The sequence below is a fragment of the Leucopleurus acutus genome, assembly GCF_964270905.1.
Source record: "Leucopleurus acutus genome assembly, chromosome: 2".
NCBI lineage: Eukaryota > Metazoa > Chordata > Mammalia > Artiodactyla > Delphinidae > Leucopleurus > Leucopleurus acutus.
The window spans coordinates 155646701-155665580 of NC_139143.1; the positions used below are offsets into that span (position 1 = coordinate 155646701).

The 18880-nt window shown below is 38.8% G+C and overlaps 1 protein-coding gene across 5 annotated transcripts in view; it reads right to left on the bottom strand.

Annotated features, from left to right (window-relative positions):
* Positions 1–18880, bottom strand: part of MAST2 (microtubule associated serine/threonine kinase 2) — a gene marked incomplete at both ends in the record, with an annotated part of 203511 nt that overhangs the window by 37870 nt on the left and 146761 nt on the right. The window lies entirely within an intron of this gene.

Genomic DNA, 18880 nt, shown 5'->3' on the forward strand with positions numbered 1-18880 from the left:
AAAAAAAAAAAAAAAAAAAAAGACTAAAGAGCAGTTTTAGGTTCATAGCAAAACTGAGCCAAAAGTACAGAGATTTTCCATATATCCCCTGCCCTCACTCATGCACAACCTTCCCCACCAGTTGCCTTTTGGATAAGCTGCTTTTAAAATTCACATGGAAATGCAAAGGACAAGAAGCCAGACAAAAAAAAGAATACATACTATGTGATTCCACTCAGATAAAAATTCTACAAAATTCATACTAATCTATAAGTGACAGAAAGCAGATCAGTGGTTGCCTGGAGATGGAGGGAATTATAAAAGGACACTGCAGAAACTTTTAGACATGATGGATATATTCACTATTTTGATGGTGGTGATAGTTTCACAGATGTATAAGTATGTCAAAAGTTATCAAAATGTATGCCTTAAAACAAATATTTTTAAAATTAAAATTTATTTTATTCATGTTATACAACTTTTTGCTTTTTTAAAAAAAGTACAGTGTGACTGAAGATGGTTCATATTTTTAGAAATCTTAGGTCTTTTGCAGTTTGGTTTTTAAATTTAGATTTTGTGATTGGTTTTATTATAGGTGGAAAATAAACCTCACAGACATGTAGCTCCCAATGAAAGTAGTACATTATTGGCTTTGTTTATTAGATCATTTCAATTCTATTCAAAGGGTGATAAAAGTTTCTTCTGTCTTCTGTGCTGTCAAGCAGTTTTTCTTGGAAACTAATGGAAATATTTAATAATTTTTTAAAAGTTTATTTATTTATTTATGGCTGCATTGGGTCTTTGTTGCTGCACGCGGGCTTTCTCTAGTTGCAGTGAGCGGGGAATACTCTTTGTTGTGGTGTGCGGGCTTCTCATTGCGGTGGCTTCCCTTGTTGCGGAACACGGGCCCTAGAGCACGGGGGCTTCAGGAGTTGCAGTGCATGGGCTCAGTAGTTGCAGTGCACAGGCTCTAGGGCACGCAGGCTTCAGTAGTTGTGGCATGGGCTCAGTAGTTGTGGTGCACGGGCTTAGCTCCTCCGCAGCATGTGGAATCTTCCCGGACCAGGGATGGAACCCGTGTACCTGGCGATGGCAGGCGGATTCTTAACCGCTGTGCCACCAGGGAAGTCCCTATAATGTTTTTTTAAATTTTTAACAAATAGGTTCAAAATCTATTGAACTTTTCATTTGGAAGATAAAAAATATTCTACTTCCAATGTTTTTTAAAAAGTGGCAGATTTACCTGTTTCAATAGGTGGCATCATTTTTGTCAATAAAATCACATATAGATGGGAACATTTCAAAACATCCATTTTCAAAATGCTCTCTCTGTGGCACAAACTTCTTTCAAACTGTAGCTACTTTTTCACTCATTGTTAAAATGTCACCTTCACCCTGAAGGGATAGGAGTATTTGCCGCCCCTCACCCCGCAAATACCTCCTAGTCAGCATATTACAACCAGTAAATTTCCTTCTTATACAACCTTTCCAAAAGTCCCTCCACACTGTTCTACAAGATATTGTAAAAATTCACCTGTAAGCTGCAATATGTTGCAGTCTGTTGAAGGGAAATGAATGACCGAGGGGGTACAGTGGAACACCACTCTTTGTTCATGATATGCTACATACAATTTATGACACAGTCTGACAAATGGATCTAATGAGGGTACCAGTGTTGATCTATACCTAAGTACTAGTAAAGCCTAATTTAATCCTCATTTTTCATGATAAAAAGTAAGTAAAAGTCAGTCCCTGGTGGTGCAGAGGTTAAGAATCTGCCTGCCAATGCAGGGGACACAGGTTCGAGCCCTGGTCCAGGAAGATCCCACATGCCGTGGAGCAACTAAGCCTGTGAGCCACAACTACTGAGCCTGCGCTCTAGAGTCCATGAGCCACAACTACTGAGCCTATGCACCACAGCTACTGAAGCCCATGAGCCTAGAGCCCATGCTCTGCAACAGGAGAGGTCACCACAATGAGAAGCCCTTGTACCGCAATGAAGAGAAGCCCCGGCTCGCCGCAACTAGAGAAAGCCCAGGCACAGTAATGAAGATCCAACGCAGCCATAATTAATTAATTAATTAATAAAATTTAAAAAAAAAGAAAAGTAAAAGTTTTTATATTTTCCCCCATACCCAAGGGGATCACCTTTAGAGAACCACTTCGATGAATGCTGCTATTCGAAAATTCTAAGCAGTAGAATGACAGGTACACAGTGATATATCACAAAAAATGTCCAGCTTCAAAATTTAGACTGGGGCTTCCCTGGTGGCACAGTGGTTGAGAGTCTGCCTGCCGATGCAGGGGACACGGGTTTGTGCCCCGGTCCGGGAAGATCCCACATGCCGCGGAGCGGCTGGGCCCGTGAGCCACGGCCACTGAGCCTGCGCGTCCGGAGCCTGTGCTCCGCAGCGGGAGAGGCCACAACAGTGAGAGGCCTGCATAATGCAAAAAAAAAAAAAAAAAAAATTTAGACTGGACTCAGTAGAAAGAGAAAAGGAATTAAGGGGTTTCTTCAATAAGTCAAATGATAGATGATTAAGGCCTCCATAAAGCCAAAGTCGGACCGTATTCACCCAGAGTTAGTTTGCAACAGCTTCTATATCAAAGGCTTTTTCTGAGTTTTAAACTATGTCCTCTTTCTCCTCTGCTTGCTTATTTTTTTTAAAATTTATTATTTGTTTATTTTATTTTTGGCTGCATTGGGTCTTTGTTGCTGCGTGCAGGCTTTTCTCTAGTTGCAGCGAGCGGGGGCTCCTCTTTGTTGCGGTGCGCTGGCTTCTCATTGTGGTAGCTTCTCTTGTTGTGAAGCACGGGCTCTAGGCACGTGGGCTTCAGTAGTTGTGGCACGCAGGCTCAGTAGTTGTGGCTCACAGGCTCTAGAGTGCAGGTTCAGTAATTGTGGCTCATGGGCTTAGTTGCTCCGCGGCATGTGGGATCTTCCTGGACCAGGGCTCAAACCCGTGTCCCCTGCATTGGCAGGCGGATTCTTAACCACTGAGCCACCAGAGAAGTCCCTGCTTGCCTGTTTTTGAACCCCTGATGGCATTTACCAGAATTAAGGGCACCATATGGTACATCTTTATTCCAGTGTCAATGAAGTACTTATTAATTTATCAGTTACTAAGGTTTATACATTTGTTCGTTAGAACATTTTAGAGTTGGTTCACAATTCAACATCTTATATACCAAATACTGCCAACATCACAGAAAGGAAATGGCTTGCAAGTTATGGGGGTAGTTGCCAGACATAGTCCAAAACAGATCTCTGTGTACGTGATTGTAATCTTTGGCAAAAAGCATCTATGGTTCAGGGGTAAATAACAATGGATTCCTACCACCTGGAAGCTGATGAAATAATAAACAGATTATAACAAGCATTCCTCCCAACTGGCCAGGCTCCAATACACTTTCCAAAAAAGGTACTACTCTGACACTAACTGGGTGTACTGCAATTCCATTCTGACACCAACCACACACAGCACAGACCCAACAGGTTTAGGGCAAGGTCTTTAAGGAGACTGCCTCACTTCCTATACCAGCCATAAACCTTGGGAGGAGGGAGGTGCCTGTACTTCTGACCCACTGACTATAAATTTGGAGGTTTCCTTGCCTTCCTTGCCTTCCCCCAGCTGCAATAATTCACTAGAACAACTCACAGAACTCAGAAAGTATTATATTTACTATTACAAATTTAGTTTAGAGGATGTACACAGGTGAAGTCAGGGAAGGAATGCAGAACTCCTGTGTCCTCTCCTTGTGGAACCTGGGTACGTCCCCCTTCCAGCACATAAATGTGTTCACCAACCAGGAAGCTCTACTCAGAGCTTTGGTATCTACAGTTTTCAATGGAGTTTCACTACACAGGCATAATTGATTAAATCACGGGCTACACAATTGAACTCAATCTCCAGCTCCTTCCCCTCCCCATGAGGTTGGTGTGGACCAAAGTCCCAACTTTCTAATCATATGGTTGGTTTTCCTGATGACCAGCCACCATCCTGAAGCTATCTAGGGGGCTACCCGGAGTTACCTCATTGGCATAACAAAGACACTATATCACTCAGGAAATTCCAAGGTTTTTAGAAGCTCCATGCCAGGAACCTGGGATAAAAAACTGTAGAAATTGTTTATTATACAGGTGCTTAGGCCTAAAAAGTTTGTGCTATCTTACTGTGTTTTCTCTACTTCTCCAATATTCATTTTGCCAAACAGCCAAAAATTACTAATACGAAGATTGTGACAGAATAAAATCAATAATTTGAATTGGTCTTCTTTTGAGGGAAGATCAAGATATTAGACTGCTAACATTTGAAGAAAATATTTAAATTGACCCTTCTTACTGAATTACATTCACAGTTCCGGCTCCAGAAAAAAAAAAACACAACACGTCATTGAGAAGAACTTTTCCTTAAAAACAACCAGAAATGCCTCAACAGGACAAAAAATTGATGGAAAATCCAGCAGCCCAGAAAGCAGGCTTTTTCAACTTTACCAAACAGTTTAGCAGTTGGAAAAAATAGTCAAAGACAAGTAATCATCCATCCCAGCAAAACAAGTTATAATAAAACATATAAACAAACAACTGGGAGCTGTCACCTACAAACCGGCACTTGCCATCTACCTCTACAAGGATCAAATTAGCCGATGCAGCTGCTGACCATCAACACTCCCTGAAAGGAGTTCAGGGTGGAGATCAGGAATGAGGCACTCTGTGCTCTAGGGAAAACTGGCAGAACAGGTTTTCAGTTGGTTAGATATTTTCAGGAGAAGATTTTATGAACCCAATTCTTGCATCTACTCGTATCTAGAAAAGCATTAAAATCCTTCATGGTGACGTCTGCTCCTCGTAACTAACAGTAACCTTCACGAGACTAGCAGAAACCTTCTGCAAAAGTATGTGCTTGATGGCATGTACTCACCCTTTAACAAAATCACATATACACTGACCTTCCCCCCACCTCTTTGGAGAAGTTTCTTGGAGCTATCTGAAATGCTGTCTCCAAGGCCATAGTCCTCATTTTGCCCCAAATAAAACTTAACTCACAACTCTCAGGTTGTGCATTTTTTTCAGCTGTGAGTTGACCCTGAACTAGTTGTTTCATTTATACAGTTTAGCTAGTTATAAAGTAATATAATTATATAGCAAGCACCTGTATAAATACCATCCAGGTTAACAATGCCATCTTCCGAAATCCCTCTACATAATCCTTCCAGTCAAAACCCCTCCCCATCCTGACTAAAGGTAAACATTACCCTGACTTTTACGGCAATCATTTCCTTATAGCTTTACCAACTAAATATGCAGCTCTAAATACTTGAGTTTAGTTTTTCTCAATTTAAAAAACTGATATGTAGGGAATTCCCTAGTGGTCCAGTGATTAGGCTCTGCACTTCCACTGCTGGGGGCCCGGGTTCAATCCCTGTTCGGGGAATTAAGATCCCACAAGCCATGTGGAGTGGCCAAAAAAGAAGAGATGAGTCACATATCATAAAATTCACCCTTTTAAAGTGCACAGTGTAGCAGTTTTAGTATATTCACAAAGCTGTGCAACCATCACCACTATCTACTTCCAGAACATTTTTTATCACTCAAAAAAGAAACTGTACCTGTTGATAGTCACTCCTGATTCTGCTCTCCCCCAAGACTCTGGCAACCACTAATCTACGTTCTGTTCCTATGGAATTGCCTACCCTGGACATTTCATAGAAATGGAATCATACAATATGTGACCTTTTGTGCTCTAGTCTATTTTTAAACTTTACTTAAGAAAATGCCGAACTGTTTTTGCAAAATGGATGTACCAAATTATAGTTCCACCAGTGATGCTTAAGAGTTCCCACTGTTTCATATACTTATCTATACTTTGTTCTGTCATTTTAATTTAAGCCATGTTTGACAGTAATATAATGGCATTTCATTGTGATTTTATTTTGCATTTCCATAATTACTAATGAGATTAAAGTATCTTTTCACATACTTATTGGCCATTTGGATTGCTTCTGTGAACTGCCTGCTCAAGTCCCTTGGCCATTTTTCAATCATACTATCTTTTTATTTTATTGATTTGCTGGAGTCCTTTAAATGTTCTGAATCCAAGCCCTTTGTCAATTTTAAGCGTCATAATTATCTTCTCTCAGTTTGTGGCTTGCCTTTTCATGGTACCTTTTGGTGACTAAAAATTCTAATGTATTCAAATGTATTACCTTTTTCCTTTATGTCCTTTACAAAAAATTCCCTTTATGTATTTCCAATTCCCTTTATGTCCTTTTAAAAAAATGAAGATGTTCTAACTGCATACCTTCTAAAAGTTTAGTGTTTTGGCCTTCACATTTAAATCTACAATTCACGTATATGAAATCGTCATGTGTATACTTTAAATATCTTACCATTTTATTTATCAATTATGCCTTACTGAAGCTGAAAAAAAAAAACTACAGTTCACCTAGAACTGATTTTTGTGAAGTAAGAGCTAATTCTTTCATATTCTCCATATGAACATCCAACTGTCCCAGTGTCACCTCTGTCATAAATCAAGTGTCCATATATGTATGGATTTGTTTCTGGGATCTTCTTTCTCCTTTCCCTAAATATATTCTTCTCTTCAATAATGCTTATTTAAGTTAAGGGTATCATCACTCATTAATCACCCAAACAGGAAATCTGGAGACAATCAGTTCTAATCCTTGCTGATTTGATCTCATAAATTTTCCCATATTCATATATTTTCTCCATTTCTAATACTTCCTTACATCTTGACAATGGCCAGGGCCTCTTAACTGGTCTTCTAAATGCCAGCATATCTTTACTTTTGTACTCCCAAGCACCCTGGACATACATTTAGTATAGCCTTTAACAAATTAGGTGAAACTTGACTGTCCCCTGTGGACACAGCTCTCCTTGCAGCTCTCTCAAGTAATGACTGTTTGCTTTCACACACCCCTTTGTATACCACTGGGCCGAAATATGGGGTAGGTATCCTGCTAGCTCCTCATGTTTTCTTCCAGGCACTCTCCAGCTCTACTTCTCTCTCCTGAAATCAAGACTAATATATTGATTGGCCCATACCAGTGTCTAAAAGGCAGTTCAAACTTAATATATTTAAGGGTTCCAAGGATCAGAGGTCCTGGAATCAAATGATTGGTTTTCGGGGGGTGAGGTTTCTAGATGGCACAAGGTAGAAAGACTGGGTTAGTGCTTGGAGAGCAGGAAGAATGAAACTAAAGTTATAGAGACAGGGTCTAAAGTATGGGTATTGGGCATATGTGACCAAGGAAGTACGGAGGAGAAGCTCACTGGAAGACAGGAGCTCAAAGAACTGAAAGTCCTAAGAACTGAAAAGATCCTCAACATAAGTGTACTGAAACTATCAAGAGTAACAGAGGAGTTAGAACTGAAGAGTAATAGTGAGTCAAGAACTAAGATATTTACAGCTGCAATGATGGGTAGTGTGTGATATAATTTAATGGCATAAGATTCAAAGTATTAGGGCATTAGGAAGAAGAGAGGGAGAATAATGAAAAGACAAGGCCCAATGGTAGGAGGTCATGGGAGCAGTAAGAGCTAACACTTCAGAGGGCTGCAGACAGTCAGTGTTCTAACCCTTCCCTTTTCCCCAGGATTTCACTAGAACAAGATTGATGGACTATGAATTCCAGAAGGTACATTGGAAGAGTTTCAAGAGTCAGAGAGGGATGAGAAAAAGGGTCAGAGCAGGGAATGTTCAGAGATTTATAGCAGCTAGGAGTATAGGAGACAGAAGGGGCAAATACCTGGGGGTTCCTGTGGTGACTGACAGGGATAAGGGATAATGAAATTAGCCCTAGTGGATTCAAGACTGATAAGAGGTGAGGAGGCTGCAAGTGTTAGGGAGTAAAGAGGAGTGGATTACTGGGGACTGCTCTTGACCCTGGATGACAGGGGCTGAAGGCTTAAGGAAGACACACTTTTAGTCCCATTACACTAGTTTAAAATCAGATGATATGTAACAAACATCATATAAACATGCATGCCCACTGACCTGTTAATCTTATTCTGAAAATATGACTCAGCAAGTTCATGCTTACATATAATTTTTAGACAGTCTTTATACATATATACAGAAAGAACATAAGGAAGGATGTTTGTTGCAACATTGACCATAACAGTGAAAAATTGAAAACAATCTAAATGTCTGTGCTAGTTACCAATTTAATACCTCTCAACTCCAAATTCATCCTTTAATACCTGCTCTGCCACAGAGGAGAGAATTCCTTTAGGTACTTCCTTTATAGTGAACATAATATTAAACTTTCCCAGTAGAGGGTGCTGGAGGGACACTGTAGAAGGAAGAGGCTCTGGGTGCAGTCCCAGCAACTGCGCCTTCAGTCAGTAGTGTGGCTCAGTAGTGTGGCAGTGAGGACAGGCAGGGGTGCTCTGACCTAGTCACATGCTCGCAACCTGGCATCGCTGAGCTGACCTGGCAATCACCTTTCAACAGCCCTCCCTGCAAGGACACTGTATGCCCCAGGCATGCCCACACTAGTGCCCTGACTCCCTCTGTTTGCCTGGTCCACTCCCTGCACCCCAGGTTTGTCTCCCATGTTGTTCCTGAGGGGTATAATATGCGCTGTGCCTCCCACTCTCTGTGCAGGCCTGGATACTGGCTGCCATGCTAGCGCTCCGGAGGGCTGCTGTGCCGATTGCTCAGCGGCTATGGACCAGCTCTGGCCTTTTATTGTCATAGTTTATAATTCTATTCAACTTCACCTGTTTAAATCATTGTGTGGTTTCTGTCTCCTGATTAGGCCCAGACTAATATAATGTCCATCAATAAAAAAATTAATATGTAATTTTGTATGGTTATATAATGGAATACTCTATAGGCAATAAAAATAAATGAACTAACTTTCCATGTATGGTCTGGCACGCTAGGGGTTTAGAGGTTGCTGCTTCATCCTAACAAGTAAAAAGCTGAACAAATCAAACAAACAACTCTTCTCTTCTGTCAGAGAAGTGAAGTCCCAGGGCAAACCACTGCCCCTAAAATGAGAGAGAGACAGGCAGATACAGAGTATCACAACTTAACACAGCAGAAACCCCTGTTGGTTCCTCCCCGGGAACCAGTGCCAAGGTAGGAAAACCTGAACTGTAATTGATGAGCTGCTAGAGGCTCAGTGTGCATAACTTTGAGAGTTAAAAACTCCCAGGGGATACAGTCACAGAGGGGTCCCCACACTATTTTGAGTTTTACCCACAAGAGTCCTACCAGGTTCTCACAGTGAAGATCTGAGAAAAATCCCCTCGAGCTTCCAGCAGGGGAAGGGGTAAAGGAACCATTTCAAAATAGGCCAGAGCATTCTGTTCTTCTTACCAAGGTTTGTTCACAGGAGAAACTATTTTTACCAGAGCTTAGCCTTCTGAGGTTTGATCAGAGCCTAACCTACCTGGGAGAGGGGAAATATCTAACTCCAGCACCCTCCAGCCATATCCTATCTAAGGATGGGAGAGAACTAAGAAGCACTGGTGAAGTTCACAGTTTAAGGGCACAGGCTCACCAAAAGACTGAGGACTACAGAACACTTCCCCTCTCCCGACACCTTACTATTACATTACTAAAGGCCTATTTATAGTGATTCCTTTTATTCCTTTTACATCAGGTTTGCTTTTCAACCAAAAATTACAAGGCACTCTAAAAGGCAAAAAACACAGTCTGAAGAGACTGAACAAGCATCAGAACCAGAGTCAGATATGATAGGAATGTGGGAATTATCAGAACAAGAATTTTTTTAAAACTATGATTAATATGCTAAGGGCTTTAAAAATAAGGGGGAAGTTTATAGCAATACAAGCCCACCTTAAGAAGCAGGAAACATCTCGAATAAACAACCTAACCTTGCACCTCAAGCAATTAGAGAAAGAAGAACAAAAAAACCCCAAAGCTAGCAGAAGGAAAGAAATCATAAAAATCAGATCAGAAATAAATGAAAAAGAAATGAAGGAAACAATAGCAAAGATCAGTAAAACTAAAAGCTGGTTCTTTGAGAAGATAAACAAAATAGATAAACCACTAGCCAGACTCATCAAGAAAAAAAGGGAGAAGACCCAAATCAATAGAATTAGAAATGAAAAAGGAGAGGTAACAACTGACACTGCAGAAATAAAAAAGATCGTGAGAGATTACTACAAGCAACTCTATGCCAATAAAATGGACAATCTGGAAGAAATGGACAAATTCTTAGAAATGCACAACCTGCCAAGACTGAATCAGGAAGATAGAAAATATGAACAGACCAATCACAAGCACTGAAATTGAAACGGTGATTAAAAATCTTCCAACAAACAAAAGCCCAGGACCAGATGGCTTCACAGGCGAATTCTATCAAACATTTAGAGAAGAGCTAACACCTATCCTTCTCAAACTCTTCCAAAATATAGCAGAGGGAGGAACACTCCCAAATTCCTTCTACGAGGCCACCATCACCTTGATACCAAAACCAGACAAGGATGTCACAAAGAAAGAAAACTACAGGCCAATATCACTGATGAACATAGATGCAAAAATCCTCAACAAAATACTAGCAAACAGAATCCAACAGCACATTAAAAGGATCATACACCATGATCAAGTGGGGTTTATTCCAGGAATGCAAGGATTCTTCAATATACGCAAATCTATCAACGTGATGAACCATATTAACAAATTGAAGGAGAAAAACCATATGATCATCTCAATAGATGCAGAGAAAGCTTTTGACAAAATTCAACACCCATTTATGATAAAAACCCTGCAGAAAGTAGGCATAGAGGGAACTTTCCTCAACATAATAAAGGCCATATATGACATGCCCACAGCAAACATCATCCTCAATGGTGAAAAACTGAAAGCATTTCCACTAAGATCAGGAACAAGACAAGGTTGCCCACTCTCACCACTCTTATTCAACATAGTTTTGGAAGTTTTAGCCACAGCAATCAGAGAAGAAAAGGAAATAAAAGGAATCCAAATCGGAAAAGAAGAAGTAAAGCTGTCACTGTTTGCAGATGACATGATCCTATACATAGAGAATCCTAAAGACGCTACCAGAAAACTACTAGAGCTAATCAATGAATTTGGTAAAGTGGCAGGATACAAAATTAATACACAGAAATCTCTGGCATTCCTATATACTAATGATGAAAAATCTGAAAGTGAAATCAAGAAAACACTCCCATTTACCATTGCAACAAAAAGAATAAAATATCTAGGAATAAACCTACCTAAGGAGACAAAAGACCTGTATGCAGAAAATTATAAGACACTGATGAAAGAAATTAAAGATGATACAAATAGATGGAGAGATATACCATGTTCTTGGATTGGAAGAATCAACATTGTGAAAATGACTCTACTACCCAAAGCAATCTATAGATTCAATGCAATGCCTAGCAAACTACCACTGGCATTTTTCACAGAACTAGAACAAAAAATTTCGCAATTTGTATGGAAACACAAAAGACCCCGAATAGCCAAAGCAATCTTGAGAACGAAAAAAGGAGCTGGAGGAATCAGGCTCCCTGACTTCAGACTATACTACAAAGCTACAGTAATCAAGACAGTATGGTACTGGCACAAAAACAGAAAGATAGATCAATGGAACAGGATAGAAAGCCCAGAGATAAACCCACGCACATATGGACACCTTATCTTTTTTTTTTTTTTTTTTTGCGGTACATGGGCCTCTCACTGTTGTGGCCTCTCCCATTGCGGAGCAACAGGCTCTGTACGCACAGGCTCAGCGTCCACGGCTCACGGGCCCAGCCACTCCGCGGCATGTGGGATCTTCCCAGACCGGGGCACGAACCCGTGTCCCCTGCATCGGCAGGCGGACTCTCAACCACTGTGCCACCAGGGAAGCCCTGGACACCTTATCTTTGATAAAGGTGGCAGGAATGTACAGTGGAGAAAGGACAGCCTCTTCAATAAATGGTGCTGGGAAAACTGGACAGCTACATGTAAAAGTATGAGATTAGATCACTCCCTAACACCATACACAAAAGTAAGCTCAAAATGGATTAAAGACCTAAATGTAAGGCCAGAAACTATCAAACTCTTAGAGGAAAACATAGGCAGAACACTCTATGACATAAATCACAGCAAGATCCTTTCTGACCCACCTCCTAGAGTAATGGAAATAAAAACAAAAATAAACAAATGGGACCTAATGAAACTTCAAAGCTTTTGCACAGCAAAGGAAACCATAAACAAGACCAAAAGACAACCCTCAGAATGGAAGAAAATATTTGCAAATGAAGCAACCGACAAAGGATTAATCTCCAAAATTTACAAGCAGCTCATGCAGCTCAATAACAAAAAAACAAACAACCCAATCCAAAAATGGGCAGAAGACCTAAATAGACATTTCTCCAAAGAAGATATACAGACTGCGAACAAACACATGAAAGAATGCTCAACATCATTAATCATTAGAGAAATGCAAATCAAAACGACAATGAGATATCATCTCACACCAGTCAGAATGGCCATCATCAAAAAATCTAGAAACAATAAATGCTGGAGAGGGTGTGGAGAAAAGGGAACACTCTTGCACTGCTGGTGGGAATGTGAATTGGTTCAGCCACTATGGAGAACAGTATGGAGGTTCCTTAAAAAACTACAAATAGAACTACCATATGACCCAGCAATCCCACTACTGGGCATATACCCTGAGAAAACCAAAATTCAAAAAGAGTCATGTACCAAAATGTTCATTGCAGCTCTATTTACAATAGCCCGGAGATGGAAACAACCTAAGTGCCCATCATCGGATGAATGGATAAAGAAGATGTGGCACATATATACAATGGAATATTACTCAGCCATAAAAAGAAATGAAATTGAGCTATTTGTAATGAGGTGGATAGACCTAGAGTCTCTCATACAGAGTGAAGTAAGTCAGAAAGAAAAAGACAAATACCGTATGCTAACACAGATATATGGAATTTAAGAAAAAAAAATGTCACGAAGAACCTAGGCATAAGGCAGGAATAAAGACGCAGACCTACTAGAGAACAGACTTGAGGTTATGGGGAGGGGGAAGGGTGATCTGTGACAGGGCGAGAGAGAGTCATGGACATATACACACTAACAAACGTAGTAAGGTAGATAGCTAGTGGAAAGCAGCCGCATGGCACAGGGATATTGGCTCGGTGCTTTGTGACAGCCTGGAGGGGTGGGATAGGGAGTGTGGGAGGGAGGGAGACACAAGAGGGAAGACATATGGGAACATATGTATATGTATAACTGATTCACTTTGTTATAAAGCAGAAACTAACACACCATTGTAAAGCAATTATACCCCAATGAAGATGTTTAAAAAAATAAATTTGGCATTCTAATATAAAAAAAACTATGATTAATATGCTAAGGGCTTTATAAATAAATAAGTAAGTTTATTTGTTTTTGGCTGCGTTGGGTCTTCATTGCTACATGCAGGCTTTCTCTAGTTGTGGCGAGCGCGGGCTGCTCTTCGTTGCAGTGAGTGGGGGCTACTCTTTGTTGTGGTGCATGTGCTGCTTCTCATTGCGGTGGCTTCTCTTGTTGCAAAGCACGGGCTCTAGGTGTGCAGGCTTCAGTAGCTGTGGCACACGGGCTCAGCAGTTGTGGCTCGTGGGCTCTAGAGCTCAAGCTCAGTAGTTGTGACGCATGGGCTTAGTTGTTCCACGGCATGTGGGATCTTTCCAGACAAGGGATCAAACTCATGTTCCCTACATTGGCAGGTGGATTCTTAACCACTGCGCCACCAGGGAAGTCCTTATGCTAAGGGCTTTAATGGAAAAAGTAGACAACAAGAAGGACACACGTATAATATAATCAGAGAGATGGAAATTCTAAGAAAGAATCAGAAATGCTAGATGTCAAAAACACTATTAAGAATTAAGAATGCCTTTGAAAGGCTCATTAGTGGAACTGACACAGTTGAGAAAAGAATCTCTGACCCTGAGGATATGATACTAGAAACTTCCAATACTGAAAAGCAAAGAGAAAAAAAAAAAAAAGACTGAAATTAATAGAACAGAATATCCAAGAACTGTGGGACAACTACAAAAGGTGTAAGACTTGTGTAATGGAAATACCAGAGAAGAAACAGAAGAAATATTTGAAACAATAATGACTGAGAATTTCCCCAAATTAATGTCAGACACCAAACCACAGATCCAGGAAACTCAGAGAACACAAAGCAGGATTAAATGCCAAGAAAACTACACCTAGGCACATCATATTCAAACTTTGGAAAAATCAAAGATAATGAAAAAATCTTGAAAGAAACCAGAGGGTAAAAACATCTTACCTATAGAGGAGCAAAAGATTAGAATTATATCCTTCTTCTCAGACATCATGCAAACAAGAGAGTTGATAGGAAAAAAACTCTACCAACCTAAAATTCTATGCCCTGCAGTACTATCCTTCAAAAGTGAAGGAGAAACTAAGACTTTTTCAGACAATCAAAAATTGAGGGAATTTGTTGCCAGTAGACCTGCCTTACAAGGAATGTTGAAAGTTCTAAGGGAATTCCCTGAGGGTCCAGTGGTTAGGACTTGGCACTTTCATTGCCGAGGCCTGGGTTCAATCCCTGGTCAGGGAACTAAGATCCTGAAAGCTGCAGGGCATGGCCAAAAAAAAGTTCTAAGAGAAGTAAAATGATATAGGTCAGAAACTTGGATCTATATAAAGGAATAGCATTAGAGAAGGAGTAAGTGAAGGTAAAATTAAAAATTTGATCTTTTATATTCTTCACTGATTTAACAGATAACAGTTTGTTCAAAATAATAATAGCAAAAATGTATTCAATTATGTATTCTTATGTATTTATATGCTTATGGATAAGTGAAAAGAATGCCTTCAGTGATACAAAAGATTGGGGGGAGGAATTAGGATTATTTTGTTATTATAAGGAATTTACACCACCTGTGAAGCAGTATAATGTTTTTTAAAGTGGATTTGGATCAGTTGTAAATGTATATTGCAAACTCTAAAACAAACACACAAAGGTAAGGAAAATACAGCTGATATGCTAACAAGGAGAGAGTATGGAATCATCTAAAATGCTCCATTAAGACCACAAAAGAGTAGAAGACAAAAATAGGAACAATAGGAACAAAGACCACAGGCAACCAATGGAAAACAGTAGCAAATATGGTAGATACTAATCTAACTATATCAATAATCACCTTAAATATCTATGGTCTAAATTAAAAGACAGAGATTGTCACATAGATTTAAAACAAAAGCAAAAACAAGACCCAACTAAGTGTAGTTTACAAGGAAGTCATTTAAAATATAAAGACACATGTAAATTAAAAGCACATGGATAGAAAAAGAGATATCATCCTAACACTAATCAAAAGAATGTGGAAGTAGGTACATTAATTTCAGACAGCAGACTTCAGAGGAATAAAAGTTACTGAGATAAAGAGGGGCATCATATAATGATAGAGGGGTCAGTATTCCAAGACATCATAATAATCCTTAATGTGTATGTGCCTAACAACAGAGCTTCAAAATACAGTAGGCAAAAAACTGTTAGAGCTGCAAGGAGAAATAGATGAACCCACAACTACAGTTGGAGACTTCAACATTCCTCTATCCAAAACTGAAAAATACAGCAGGTAGAAAATCAGTAAAGAGAGAGTTGAAGTCTATGGCATCATCAATCAACTAAATATAATTGACACCTATAGACTACTTCATCCAGTAACAGTGGAATACACATTCTTCTCAATCTCACATGGAACTTTCAACAATACAGACCACATTCTGGGCCATAAGACACACCTTAACAAATTTAAGAGAAAAGAATTCATACGCCTGCTTTCAGATCACAATGAAATTGAACTAGTAATCAGTAACAGAAAGACAACTGGGAAAACCCCAAAATACTCGGAGATTAAACAACACAGTTCAAAATAACATATGGGTCAAAAAAAAAATAACATATGGGTCAAAGAAGAAATCTCAACAGAAATTTTAAAATATTTTTAACTAAATGAAAATGCAACTTATCAAAATTTGTGGAATGGGCAATATAGGAGTGGGGGAGTGGGAGAAGGAGATATAAACTATTGGGTGTAAGACATGCTACAAGGGGGACTTCCTTGTCAGTCCAGTGGTTAAGACTCTGTGCTTCCGCTGCAGGGAGCACAGGTTCGATCCCTGGTTGGGGAACTAAGATCCTGCATAGCCAAAAAAAAAAAAAAAAAAAGATAAGCTACAAGGATGTATTGTACACCTTGGAAATACAGACAATATTTTATAGTAACTGTAAATGGAGTGTAACTTTTAAAAATTGAAAATTAAGGAAGATCTAAGATTAATCATCTAAGCCTTCACCTTAAGAAACCAGAAAAAGAGCAAATTAAATCTAACATAAGCAGATGAAAAGAAATAACCAATAGTAGGGCAGAAATCAATAAAATTGAAAACAGGAAATCAATAGAGAAAATCAACAAAACCAAAAGCTGGTTCTTTGAAAAGATCAACAAAATGGACATGCCTCTAGCCAGGCTAACTAAGGGAAAAAAAAGAGAGAAGACACACGTCACTAGCATCAGAACAGATGCTGTATCACTACAGATTCCATGGGCATTAAAAGGATAATAAAGGAATATTATGAACAACTCTATGCCCACAAATTTGATACCCAGGTTAAATACATCAATTATTTTAAGACAAAATCTGCCAAATCTCACATAAGAAGAAACAGACAATCTGAATAGGCTTATATCTATTAAAGAAATTTAATCAATAATGAATAATCTTCCAAAACAGAAAGCACCAGGCCCAGATAGGTTCTCTTGTGAATTCTACCAAACATTCGAAAAGAAATTATACCAACTATCCAGAATCTCTTCCAGAAGACAGAAGTGGAGGGAACACTTCCTAACTTATTCTATGAGGCCATTATCCTAACACCAAAACCAGGCAAAGACATTATAAGAAAAGAAAACTACAGACCAGTATCTCTCATGAACATGGATACAAAATCCTTAACAAAATATTAGCAAATCCAATCCAACAATGCATAAAAGGAATTATACACCATAACTAAGTAGGATTTAATTCCAGGTATGCAAGGCTGGTTCAACATTTGGAAATCAATTAATGTAATCTATCATATCAACAGCTAAAGAAGCAAAATCAAATGATCATATCAACAGATGCAGAAAAAGCATTTGACAAAATCCAAAACACATTAAAGAAAAAAAAAACTTTCAATAAATTAGGAACAGAAGGGAAGTTCCTCAATTTGATAAAGAACATCTACAAAAAAACTACAGCTAATATCATATTTAATGGTGAGAAACTTTAAGCTTTCCTGCCAAAATCAGGAAAATGGAATGTTTTCCATTACCATTGTTTTCCAACATCATACTGGAAGTTCCAGCTAATGCAACAAGATAAGAAAAGAAATTAAAAGGTATACAGATTGGGAAGGAAGGAGGTATAAACTGTCTTTGTTTGCAGATGACATGATGGCCTATGTAGAAAATCTGAAAAAAAAAAAATCAACGAAAATCCTCTGAAACTCTTCAGTGATTATATCAAAGTTGTAGGATTCAAGGTTAATGTACAGAAGTCAACACTTTATACCATCAATGAACAAGTGGAATTTGAAATTAAAAACATTACCAATCACATTAGCATCCCCAAAATGAAATACTTAGGTATAAATCTAACAAATTATATATGTACAAGATCTACATGAGGAAAACTTCAAAACTCTGATGAAAGATATCAAAGAAGAACTACATAAATGGAGAGAGATTCCACGTTCATGGATAGGAAGACTCAATACTGTCAAGATATCAGTTCTTCCCACTCGATCTATAGATTTGATGCAATCCCAAATCAAAATCTCAACAAATTATTCTGTGGATGGACAAACTGATTCTAAAGTTCATATGCAGAGGCAAAAGATCCAGAATAGCCAACTCAATACTGAAGAAGAAAACAGAGTTGTAAGACCGTTATTACCCAACTCAAGACTTACTATAAAGCTACAGTAATCAAAACTGTGTGGTATTAGAGAAAGAACAAATAGATTAATGGAACAGAACAGAAACAGAATAGAGAGCCAGAAACAGACCCACATCAGTTAAATATACTTAACTGATGTTTGACAAAGGAGCAAAAGTAATACAATAGAAAAAAGACAATCCTTCCAATAGTGCTACGACGACTGTATAGCCACATGAAAAAAAGAATAGACACAGACCTTCATAAAAATTATCTCAAAATGGACCACAGACCTAATCATGAAACACAAAACTATAAAACTCCTAGAATATAACATAGGACTAAGCCTTGATGACCTTCGGCAGGACAATGACATTTCAGATGCAATACCAGATGCACAATCTATGAAAGAAATAATTGATAAGTTGTTCTACATTAAAATGAAAAACTTCTGCTCTGCAAAAGAGAATGAGAAAACAAGCCACAGGCTAGGGTTTCCGAAATACTTGCAAGAGACATCTGATAAAGGACTGTTATCCAAAAATACACAAAAAACCACTTAAAACTCAACAATAAGAAAACAAACAACCTGATTAAAAAACAAGCAAAAGATCTGGACACTTCATCAACGAAGATATACAGATGGGAAGTAAGCATATAGAAAGATGTTCAATACCATATGTCACTAGGGATATGCAAATGGAAACAATAAGATACCACTGCAAAACTGTTAGAATGGCCAAATTATAAAACACTGACAACACCAAAAGTTGGAAAGTATGTGGAGCAAGAGAAACTCTCATTTGTTACTGGTGGGAATGCCAAAATAGTTCAGCCGTTTGGGAAGACAATTTGGCAGTTTCTTATAAAACTACCCTTAACCATACAATCCAGTAATCACCCTCCTTGGTATTTAATCAAATGAA